This window comes from Lepisosteus platostomus, chromosome 5 (assembly GCF_059453375.1).
Source record: "Lepisosteus platostomus isolate fLepPlt1 chromosome 5, fLepPlt1.hap1, whole genome shotgun sequence".
Taxonomy (NCBI): domain Eukaryota; kingdom Metazoa; phylum Chordata; class Actinopteri; order Semionotiformes; family Lepisosteidae; genus Lepisosteus; species Lepisosteus platostomus.
This window is the reverse complement of record NC_142615.1, coordinates 64694896-64706944: the sequence shown is the minus strand read 5'-3', so window position 1 is coordinate 64706944 and position 12049 is coordinate 64694896. Positions and strand designations below refer to the sequence as shown.

Below are 12049 nucleotides of genomic sequence, written 5' to 3'. Positions count from 1 at the left end.
CACAAACATTATCACACACTGACAGACACACACCCACACAAATTAACACAGAGACACTATACACATTCACAGGTACCACACACACTCACAGACACACACATAGTCACTACAAATACTTACAGACACACCCAAATACTCACAGACACACACCCACACACTAACACTGTTAATACACTAATAATAATACACTATAACTAACACTAATACAAATGCCACTAACATTACAACAGTAACACTATCACTAAGACTTACACTATCGTCATCACCACTAAAAATGACACAAACTACTACTACACTACTAATACTATTAATAACAGTAATGCTATCACTAAAACTTACATGACGACTAGTGTAAATACTCTAACAGTAACTCTATAATTATCACTAATATTAACATAAATACTAGCATTAAAAAATCAGTAGCGCTATCATCATTAATACTCACATGAACACTGGCATTAATATTAAAACTACAAGTTGTACTCACACTAATATTAACATGAATACACTAGCATTAGTACTAGTTGCTGTCCGTGACGTCACGCAACTCTTTGTGACAAAGTCGAGACCTAGCCGGACACAGTGATGTGGCACGTGTTGCCGTGGTTACCATACTTATGATTTGTAAACAGTGGAAAAATACATTTAAACTGTTGCCTACACAAATTTATCAACTTGGAATATACTTTTCTAGCTCTAGGATACAATTCCTAATTGATCGATACAGGCTGTATTGACTGTTTTCTAGATTTTTAAAACAGGGTCAAGAAAAGAACCAGTACTCACCAATCGGTGAAGTTAATCGATTATTCAGCTGAATTAATTGGTTGTCGATAGATAAGTGATCAATAACTCTCCGTGCGCTCTGCGCGCCTCCAGCGGTCTCGCTCTCTGATCCCGGCGCTCTGCTGGTGTCTGTGACGTCACAGCGCTCTTCCTGACAGAGCAGAACGCGTCTCCGCTGGAGGAGACTCCTGTCCGGAGCCCGGGGGGCTTTTCTTACAGATATAACATCTCCAAAAAAAAAAAAAAAACCGGGCTGTGAAGAGAAGCGATTCATAAAAGTTGGAGAACGACAGCGACAGACAGGAATTAAATTCATTAAACAAAAAAAATAGTTTACTTTACAGACTAATGCGTTGTATAGCGTACTCCCGTAGAGCAGATGAGAAAGAGCACAAGTTCCTGTAATAAGCGCTTTTAAGCGTTTTACACGAATATCCACAGAATAGAAGCAAGGAGGATTAGACTCCTGATCCCGGAGGTAGAAGTGCATCTCCTGGTTTTATTTCCACTCAAGCACTCAGTTACTCCACATATTTGATGATTTAATTATCTATATAACTGTTATCAGACTCTGTTCAACTGTATATTTATAAGACTCTCCGTGAGAGACGTGTGGGAGACGCTGTATCCCAGGGCTGGTGTGGAATCACACACAGACAGGTCTTCTGTGTGATCTGAGTCCCACTGCTCAGAGGTACAGACTGGTCAACTGGTCACTATTGTAGACACGACCATTGGTCTGCTGCTGCTGAGAATCATAATACACTGATCAGAGTATCAATACTGATGTTCATTACATAAGTAATAATAATTGCATATTGCTCAATTGTGAGTCAGAACATTTCTGACAGATGTTTGGAGGTTGAATTAATTAAGTAATAATAAGTACAAAATATTTACAATAATTACATAATCAGACTGCTGTTCAATTATTTGTCAAAACGTTTCTAAAATATGTTTGGAGGCTGACTTACAGTAAAGACAATCAGTCAGGGCAGTAATACTGAAGGGCTGGAGGTCCAGGAAAGGGTTAATAGAAGCTTCTTGCTTCTGACCTGGAACAGAGCCCACAGCTGCCAGATCAGTGACCCCTGAGCCCAGTTCACAGAGAGGAGAACCAGGAGCTCTGCCCTGTCTCTAAGAGGCTGTGAGGAAGGAGAAAAGGGGTATATGTGACCTGAGTCCAGGCTGTTCTGTCTGATATTATTCATGTAGCAGCACTGATTGTCTGAATATCCTCTGGTTCTGTGTGTTCAGAATAAAGAGAAGGATGGAGATGAGCTTCTGTTTCTTCTGGAAAGAGGAGTTTGGGTAATGTACTGAGGGACCCAGAGCTCTGTGTGTGAGTCTGAGCTGTGAAGCTGACTGAGAAGAGTTTTTTTTTATTCTGCTTCTGATATTTTTTTTTCCTTTGCCAAGTGATGTTACATCCCCTTCAGATACTCTGCACAGATTGTCAGAGTGAGAGAAGAGGAGAGAGAGATGGAGAGATAAGAGCACACACAGCAAGAGAGACAGGAAGGTGGAGAGAGAAGAGAAGGAGCAGGAAGACAGTACAGGTGTTCAACCACACTGTGACCACAGGAGACAGGAGGCTTTCCTCAGCTGCTGAGGAGCTCAGTGCTCATGGCCACTCAGGCTCAGAGGATCTGGCAGCAGTCAGGTCTGAGAGCTTCTCCTTATACTGACACTGGAGCTCTGAGAGTCACCTTCCTTTTTGACAGGAACAGACCCTCCTGTTCAGCCCTGAGAGACACTATGATTATTATGTTTGATTATGTTTCTTTATTAGCCCTATACAATTTCTTGCATTAGGAATTAGTCTTTTCGCATACCCCAGCTTTTCTCCATGGAGACACAGACACACAGACAGGGAGAGAAGCTTGGGGTCAGAGCGCAGGGTCTACCATTGTACGGCGCCCCTGGAGCAGTTAGGGTTAAGGGCCTTGCTCAGGGGACAACGGAGTAGGATTCCTCTGCCGGCCGCGGGATTTGAACCGGCAACCTTCCAGTCACAGGCGCAGATCCTTAGCCACAGAGAGAGAGCTGTGTAGGGAGAGGACCTGCCACCCTGTTCAGCACTGGAGCTGTGAACACATGACTCCTTTTGTGTCTCCCTATACAGCACTAGATCTCTTAACAGTGGGCCCTCCTGTCTCTGTACATCATCACACTCACACCCACAGCCTCACAGTAGAGCCTGGCTTCTTGGAAGAGCGCAAAGTTCAGACTCACTGCAGAGTCTGACCTGAGGCTCCAGTAAAGCTCTGCCTTATATCACTGCTGATGGGCTGTATTAAGAAGGACTGTTTATTTTTAATTCATCATATTGTTGCTTTTTCAAATTTGAAACTGACTCCTGCTCTGCTGCTCCTAATGCTGCAGTTATTACGGTGAAGTTGTAACACAGGAGCTCTGCTATATTGAACAGGAGATTTTTTTTTTAATACAGCATAACTACTAATACCTTTAATAATAATAAGGAGGAGGAGGTGAGCTGTGTCCTCACTCTGTTCAGCCTGGGGGTGTATCAGCTCCACTGTATTTTTAGATAGTCTCAGTCTCACAGTCAGCTCCACACAGAGAGACACTGGGGCCACAGCTGGAGGGGCTGGAACATCTGTGTGGACTGGAGCTGCACAGGGACAGAGTCAGGGTCTGAGGGACTCTACTGGAAGAGCTGCTGTCCAAGGCTCTGTACAGAGGGGACAGTCACTGCTGGGGTTTTCAGATCTCTGCTCACAGCCACAGGACGGGCAGTTCGTATAGCTTGTCTCTGTATTCCTGTGCTAACTGAGTGACCTTTTTACCACCTTGAGGACTGCTGTCTGGAGATACAACAACCTCTTTGTGACTCACAGCTGGACACCAGTCACTGGACACTGCCTGATGCAGACAGGAAGACATACAGGACCGTATTCAGGACACCAGTCACTGGACACTGCCTGACACTCGCATGCAAATTTTATTTAGCTTTTGTATTGAACATAATTGATTAACTTAATAATTATTTAAAATTACATAACTTATCTAAATCGTCAGAGAGCTGTGACATTAATTTTTATCTGATTTCTTCCTGCCCCTGCAGCACCTGCAGCCCTGCTGTCTGTATCTGTGAGTTTCCACCAGTGAGACACAGAGCTGCTCCTGTCTCTCCTCTCCTCTGCGCTGCTGGGAGTGTCTTCAGGGAGAGGAAACAGTGATGTGTCTCTGATATATATGGAGAAGACTGAAAGGGCCCTGTGTGATTGGCCGTCCTGCCTGTGTGAGAGGTTCCTGCTGTCAGTCTGAAAAGGCAGTGCTGTGTGTGATTGGCGGGGCGGGGGGCTGTGTTGTTACTGGGGGTCTGGGGTGCGGAGCAGCAGCTCAGTTGCCCTGTGGGCTCGGGGGTGAAGACAGGGGTCTCAGCTGCGCTCTGTCCTGATGACAATGGAGAGCTGCCTGTCCATCTTCTCTCTCACTGTCCTGGTGCTGCACAGCTCAGCCAGTAAGTGACCAGTCTTCTCCTGTCCAGACAGACAGACAACAACTGGAATTAAATTAATTAAATTTTTTATGTAAATAGAGCAATAAGTGGGTTGAACAATTTTTGAATTTTTATTTAACATTCAGCTTTGTGGGTATTCATCAAAAATATTATAACTGTATTTTATCTTGGTCTGTAAGTAAGGAAATATAATTAGCTGTGTCTAAATATAATTAGTTGCTTTTAATTTTTATTGGATTTTTTAAAAATATTCTTAAGATTTCTAAACATTATATAATAATAATGTTATAGATGGATACAGCAGAAGCTGGCCATTATCACCCTCTATTGATAATTTGTGAAAACATGGAGTGTATACAATCTTTAAAAAGTTATTTAACTTACTTGTTACTGTAATAATCAACTTTATATATAAGTGATAATTTGAGTGATATGCTGTGACATGTGAAAAAGTCTTCATTTACTCGAAAACAAAAAAAGTGTGAGCAATAAAAAATGTTTCTAGAATAATATCATATTATACAGGATGATTCAGAAATACCCTGGGTTGTTTATTGTTTTATTGTGTTCAATTCTGACTCCTCTGTATTGTCTTATTACAGACTGGTGCATTAATAGAGATACACGTGTTTTTAAATAGTGAATTATTATTGAGACTGATATTAAATTATTACAGACTGATGTATTAATAGATATACAGTAAATGTGTTATTACCACCTAAAGTGTTTATGCTAGAGAATTAAGACAGGAGTTTTAATGCTGTCATTATACTGTATCTTTGGTGTATTCAGACAGTCCAGGTTTCTATCGTTAGGCTATGCGATATTCAGTTGCTGTGAAAACAAGTAGTACCTCTAGGTGTTATAAGAATATGTGTTCCAATATGATAGGAAGTTATGAATGTGAATTCTTCATTTTAAAGACATACAATTACATTTTCAAAATGTAAAACCTTTTCAGTCATAGGACAATTAGCTCTTGTATTTTTATATTTATGTGAAAATAAAATTTGTATACTGTATGTATAACCTTGTTCATAAAGACCAGGTCTGCTTGTTTTCACATTGAAAAGTACAGGCTGATAAAAGTTACATTCATTATTGGTTTATAAGCTATAAAATGAAAAATATTAACAAAATTGTGGAAATTCTTAGTATTGTAGGTGTATTATTATTAACTGGGGTCTCATCAGAAACTGAGGTGTAACATTAATAATTTAACAACTACAAGACATTGTGGCATTACAGGAGGAATTAAAAAATGGTGTTAAGGGTTCGGTAATAGGGACCGAACCAGTGAGTGAACCCACTTGCAGGAGCAAACAAAGCCAAGTCGTAGTCCGAAAGCAAACCGTAGTAGTAGGAACGAGCCGAGAGTCCAGGGGAAGCAAGATATCCGAAAGGGAACGAGTACCGAAGCCGAAGCATGATCCGAAGTCGTAGTCCGTAGAGCAATCCGAGAATCCAGAGGTAGCCAGTGATCCAAAATAGAGCGAAAGTACCAATCCAAGCCGAGATCCGAAAAGCCGAAGTCAAAAGGGAAAAACCGCAAACCGAAATCCAAGACAAACACAGAGTAGATGAAGCGCAACCAGGAAGCTCGAAAGGGAAAACCAATACTGAGCAACGAGGTAGGGAAGGACAGGTGTTTAAGTAGGATGAGACAGGGGTGTGGTGGTGAATGGGAAAACTGATAGGTGAACTGATGGATAGGGGCTACACCTACTTCTGCCTCCTCCGTTGCCGAGAGGCAGGGATTGTAACAAATGGTAGTTGTGTTTTGTGTTTATACAGGATTTGTCTATTATTTAACAGCTAAATAATTTAATTTGTGTTTTTAGGTTAGTTATCTAATGACAGGGTTTTTTTGTAAATTGTGAAGTTTTAATACGAATGCTTTATTGTTTTTGACTACATTCGAAATCTGAAATTATTATCAAATGCAATTATATAAGTATGATTAATACAAATTAAATATTTAATTACATGTTATCATACAAATGCAATATTTAAAAATTAATTCGTAATCACAGGACTCAAGTTTAGATTTTTGAGCAGTTGCTCAGGACAACATCATAATAAATGTATCTGTGCCTATATGTTAAACCTGTCTGGTATTTTTGAAAAAATGTTGTTCTTTAATATAATTTAATCTGATGATCATGTGTTAAGTTTAGATGTAAGCAGGTAAAGGCTAGAAAATCATTGTCAACAATTCACATACAGACAATGGGAATATACACCTCACACACATTTCAGCACAACATGTGAAGCACCTGTCAGCCTCTGACCACTGTTGTGACCACAGGTCCCACTAACACAGAAACACTGGTCCCAGGACTTGGAAGCCACAGAGTTAGTACAGTCACTGTCCAGTATAGTGACCACAGTCTCCTGGAACCCAGGACCAGCCATCTGAAGTTCTCCAGTCATTACAGCCACTGCCCGCCTGTCACGGACGTCCAAAGGGACTAACCGTGGGGAGCAGGAGAGCGGAAAAAGACCCATATGCGTAGCGGCGAGACGGGAAAAAGGCCCGGGCTCATTAGTGCAAAGAGTTCAGGAATGCCGTATAGAAACCTATGCCCTCAGGGAGCGGACGTGGGGCGCCCTGGTGCTAGGCGGGTCTCAGGACATCCGAACGTCAATGCTAAGCCAGGACAGAGTGCAAGACCCGGAAATATATAGCCCAAGGAAGAGAGGGACAGGAAGGACAGCAGACCGGAAACTAGGGACAGGACAGAGAAGGAGCGCCCTCTGGCTGCAGAGGGCGTGACACCGCCGTAGTGACCACAGTTTGCAGAAGCGCTTTTCTGTTTAATTTAAAACTCAGCTTTATGGATATTCCTTAAAATTATAATTGATTTTATTCTGGTGCTATAAATAAGGAAAAATAATAAACAATTTGCAGTATTAACAAGAATTTCACCTCTACAATTAATCATAATATTAATTCAGTTTATATGTTTTTTAACTATTTTCTATTAATGCTGTATTAATAGTTTTATATGCAGTTATACACTATTACACACAACACAGTCTAAGGATAATGTTTTTTAAGTACTAACATATAATTATTATAACTATTAATATTGTAGATATTTAGCAACCTTATCACAAATGTTGTACAACTTGACAATCCCTTATCTATTACCATACTAATAAAATACAAAATTTTGGTTGTAATTTGGGTCATGTGCTAGGACTAGGAATTTTCCCATTTGCAAACAAAAAGGAATACAAATGTTTTAACAATAATACAACGTCTTCAAAATATTTACCAGGGGTTGTTTATTTCATGGTGCTCAATTCTGCCCTCTCTAACAGGTAAAATAACAGACTAGTGTATTAACGGAGATCAGTTGTTTTTAAACACTGTTGTATTGATCGGACTGATATTTTATTTTACACACTGATGAATTAATATGTTTTATTAAAGTAATTAACTGATGTGTTATTAAACACAATATTTTAGACTAATATTTTAACTGAGATAAGTGTGTTATTAAATACTAGAGTATTATTGAGACTCCAGTATTATTACTATTGATACATTTTATATTTACTGTATTATTCAAGTAACATTAATAATAATAACATTATAACATTATGGAAATGTTATTAAAAATAGAGTATTTTGAGAGAAGGTGACAATTTTAGTGCAAAGAACTATTACAGACAGGTGATCAGAGATAAAAGTATATTTAAGGCACGTTTCCGATTAACAAATAATATTAGTAACTCGGGCCCTATTGCAGGTGAATGTGCTAATACAAATAGGAGTACTGAAGGTAAATGTATTAAAATATTTTTGATCCATGGTTATTTTTGAGAATGATTACAATAGTTTTAGATACTATGGTAATTATATTGCAGAAGGATCTAACATTGTAACATGATTGAGGACAAGACATATAGTTGTGTTTATTTGTTATAACAGTCACGTTCAGGTGGTAGGTATTTGTATTGCAGTGTGTTGTAGTTTTTTGACCTGAATCCATACTGGGTGCTTTTAGACAACAGTGTCCAGTTTCAGTAACAACACAGGAGTCCTGAGGCAAATCTTGTATCAAATCTTTAAACAAAAGTTTGGGATCTGTTCAGACTGGAGTCTATTATGTTGGAAGAAATGTGTATTTGACCCGGAAGTCCTTCATTTTGAAAAGATAAAGGTTTAATTCTTGTTCCATGTTTATTCTGCATTTGTCTGATACTTCACAGCTAAATGAATTGTTGTTTGTAAGTCTTAGATAACTAATGATAGGGATCATTTTTCTTACATCATGGAATTTTAAAAAAGAATGATTAATAAAAATAACCTGTGCACTGTGCTTTTAGAATATATTATTAAATGCAACTATAATTCAATCTGTGAATAATGGATTAAGATCTTGAGAGGTAAAAGCTAAAACACATTGTTCACATATATATCATGTTATCATAGTAAAAATCATATATGAATAAAAAGTAGTATTACAATGAATTGTAGTATATGATAGAAAAAAAATATTTCACACTCCAAACTGAAGGTGATTGAATATTTAATCAAAAAGAACAAATCTAGTTAATGTAAATGTGCGCTGGACAGTAAGTATACACACTTCACGTACAGTCTGGGCTGGGACTGACTTGCGTCAGCAGCAACATTCCCTCGAGCTTTCACCCTGTCATTCAGAATGGACATTCATTCAGACATTCACCCTGTCATTCAGACTGGGTCAGGACGTCTTTCAATTAAACTTTCAGTCTTTCATTCAGGCTCCCAGTCACACTAATCACCTCTTTATTTGAAACTGTTCAGAACACCGAATCTCAATCATTAGAGCTAAACCTTGTGAAACTAGCGATCGCATTCCTCTCATAGTCAAGTTTTTACTTGGATATTTTCATATCTCACTGCTCCTGCTCTTCAATCCTGAAATATTTTCTCTGTTTTAATTTTTTCCCTTTTCTGCGCCGACTCTCCAGCCTCTCTTTTCTTTATTTCAGCTAGGAGATGGGCGTCCCTCTTTATGTTTTCTTTCTGCTCGCCTTTTTAATTCAGCCCAACCTATTATCAGCAGCCTGCATTTGATCTGTTACTCCCTGATCAATAAATCTCTGAAAGTCCTGCACCTGGGTTTCAATTATATCTCCTGCTGCAGAACTGCTTTTCCATCTTTCTGCAGCATTACACTTCACATATTTCAGCACAACTTGTGAAGCACCCATCTATTAAAAATATTTTTATTGATTCTGTTTTGGATTTTATAACTTATTTTCAAAGTAGAATGTTGAAGAGACTCATCAGTGTTTAAATCTCTTACCTGATACAGACATGTGGTCAGTGTCCACTTTTAAGTACATGTGGGGCCTGAGACCCAGATACACCAGATACACCAAACCTGGTTTCAGTGATTCAGCCTTCTGACACCACAGCCACTGTCCACTGTACTGACCACAGCTTCCAGAAACACAGGAACACAGTCATTACAGCCACTGTCCACTGTACTGACCACAGCTTCTAGAAACACAGGAACATGATCATTACAGCCACTGACCACTATACTGACCACAGCTTCCAGAAACACAGGAACATGATCATTACAGCCACTGACCACTATACTGACCACAGCTTCCAGAAACACAGGAACATGATCATTACAGCCACTGTCCACTGTACTGACCACAGCTTCCAGAAACACAGGAAAAAAGTAATTAGAGCCACTGTCCACTGTAGTAACCATAGCAGAACAGCCCTCTGCAGTCACACAGTGATATGGACAGAGAGATATATAACAGGATCTGGACACAGGTGTGTGGAGGGAGAGGTAAGATGGCTGCTGGTGGACTTCCTGTCACTCCACTGTCTCTTGTTCCCCATGGGAGAGACTAGCAATCCAATCAAACAGGTAAAACAAAATAAAAATTCCAGGTGTATTTCTAAAACTTCTTAATATACAAATATCCTGAAGACGTGGTGATAGGGATTGTTTCTCTCTCTCTCTGCAGGCAGTGCTGATGTGAGGCTGGTGAATGGTGCCAGTCCCTGTGAGGGCACAGTGGAGGTGTATCATGGTGGAGAGTGGGGGACAGTAATTCACTATGGTTGGGATCTCAATGATGCTACAGTGGTGTGCAGACAGCTGGGCTGTGGATCTGCTGTTTCAGCACCAGGAAGAGCTTACTTCGGACCAGGGTCTGGATCAGTCCTGCTGAATTGGGTCAACTGCAAGGGGTCAGAGGCTGCGCTGAGGAACTGTGGAAAACAAGAAGTGAAGCAGTATAGCTACTCTCATGCCTATGATGCTGGAGTGAGGTGTTCAGGTAAGAGACAGAGACTCTCTCCAGTCTCCAGCTTGAGGACAATGAAAACTCCTCCACTGATCTAGAGTCCATCATCATGATCAATTAAATTAAAATTTAATTAATTAAAATCTAGTATTGATAATATGATGATAATAATAATTCAAAGCAATATACGTTATAAACATAATATAGTTAATTTGATTGGTGTGTCTTGTTTCTGTGTTTCCTCTGTGTTTATGCAGTCTCACTGAGCCTGTAGCTCATCCTCTGTCTCCAGGCACTTCAGTGTTGTTCAGTTTAAACAGGCAGGCTGTGCTCAGTGAGTCTGTATCTACTTCACTTTGTCTTTACTGTTTTAGCACTGGTGAAGTGACAATCTGCTGTGGTTCCACTGTGCTGTTGGGTGAAATGCCTTTTCATTTTCAGGTGTTTTAATGGTATTTTGGTGTCAGTGTCAGTGGATCTGGTCAGTTTCAGGTGTGTTTAAATGGTATTTTGGTGTCAGTGTCAGTGGATCTGGTCAGTCTCAGGTGTGTTTAAATGGTATTTTGGTGTCAGTGTCAGTGGATCTGGTCAGTCTCAGGTGTGTTTAAATGGTATTTTGGTGTCAGTGTCAGTGGATCTGGTCAGTTTCAGGTGTGTTTAAATGGTATGTTGGTGTCAGTGTCAGTGGATCTGGTCAGTTTCAGGTGTGTTTTAATGGTATGTTGGAGTCAGTGTCGATGGACCTGGTCAGTTTCAGGTGTGTTTAAATGGTATGCTGGTGTCAGTGTCAGCGGATCTGGTCAGTCTCAGGTGTGTTTAAATGGTATGTTGGTGTCAGTGTCAGTGGATCTGGTCAGTTTCAGGTGTGTTTTAATGGTATGTTGGAGCTCAGTGCTGTAGTGGAGTTCAGTTGCACTACCAGCTGTCCAAGGGGCTGATCCTTGGTGGTAGAGTGACTCTCGGTCTGATTCTGATGAGCCCAGAATTTAATAATTTAATGTCAGATAAGCTCCTAATGCAGCTTTGGATATAAATAGAAAAGAAAAAGAACAGTTCTGTTGGTTCATTCATGTAATTCAATTATTTCACATTTGCTATTTCAGACTGGACCTCTAACGTCTTAACTGCTCTGCCATATTTTGACTTCTTTAAGGCACTGATGGTCATGTATTTTCTTGCGATGCACTGTAGCCAGGAGCTGACTCTAGACCCAGGTGTGTGTAATTAGTGCTGAACTCCATGAGAGTGTGTCATTCTCTGAGATCTGCTTTCATGTGGAGAAGCACAACCCTGGATGTGTCCAGAGTGTCTGTCAGTGCCCAGGTCAGACAGTCCTGCTCCAGCAGTGCAAGGCTGTGACAGTCCTGGTCTTGTCCAGAGTGTGTGTCAGTGTCCAGGTCAGACAGTCCTGCTCCAGCAGTGCAAGGCTGTGACAGTCCTGGTCTTGTCCAGAGTGTCTGTCAATGCCCAGGTCTGACTGTCCTGTTCCAGCAGTGTCAGGCT

At 40.3% G+C, this 12049-nt stretch overlaps 1 long non-coding RNA gene across 1 annotated transcript in view; it reads left to right on the top strand.

The window, feature by feature from the left end:
- Positions 1 to 12049, top strand: part of LOC148671272 (uncharacterized) — a 170859-nt gene that overhangs the window by 105588 nt on the left and 53222 nt on the right. The window lies entirely within an intron of this gene.